Source organism: Rana temporaria, chromosome 7, assembly GCF_905171775.1.
Source record: "Rana temporaria chromosome 7, aRanTem1.1, whole genome shotgun sequence".
Classification (NCBI taxonomy): domain Eukaryota; kingdom Metazoa; phylum Chordata; class Amphibia; order Anura; family Ranidae; genus Rana; species Rana temporaria.
The window spans coordinates 179,119,834-179,120,674 of NC_053495.1; positions in this window are offsets into that span (position 1 = coordinate 179,119,834).

An 841-nucleotide genomic window follows, 5' to 3' on the forward strand; every position below is an offset into this window, starting at 1 on the left:
CGAGTCACATTCATCGCTGGCACTGGAATGTCAGTGGCATTCCCTTTCCCTTCTCCCTCAGCAGCAACATAAAATGTTATGTAGGGAGGGGTACAGGAGCTGGGCCAGCACAGAGTGTAATTAGACATTTTCAGATGAGGAGAGGTTTAATGGTATGAAACCGACTAGTCAGATTTTATAGCAAGTTCAGAGGCACATTGCAAGCACTATGGAAAGGTAGGCAATGACTGGACTGATTCCCTGAGAAGGCAAGCAAATGGTGCACTAGCTTGTGGGGGGGGGGGGTCTTTTCAGCACCCCAACAACCTGAAACAAGAAAGAAAAAGACGGCAACTCGATCATCCGAAAATTGTAGTTTTTATTGCAGGTGGAATACAGGAAATACAATGGCTTAGGCGTTTCATAGCCAATCATGGCTGATTAAGGCTACAGACGAAACGTGTAACCCATTGTATTTCCTGTACTCCACCTGCAATAAAAACTACAATCTTCAGAAAAACTAGTTGCCACCCTTTTCCTCCTTGTCTCACACTGCAAGTAAATAATTTGGAAAGGAAACACTCTGCAAGGAAGCATTTAAAAATCGCTTGATCTTTCTGTGCTTTTAGTCAGTGATAGGGTCTCTTTAAAAAAAAAAGTAAATAAATCACTTTTGCCCATTCGAGAAAAATGTATTTTCTTGAAAACTCCAATACATAAATGCAGTGAGAACAGCTCTGTGTGGGTGGGATGGGGGCTTTTATGAGAACCTCCCTCTTTTCCCTGAATGGACAGGTGATGGATTCCCTTTAACAATAGCAAAAAAATGAATGACTGTCCCACCAGTGATGAACAAAATACA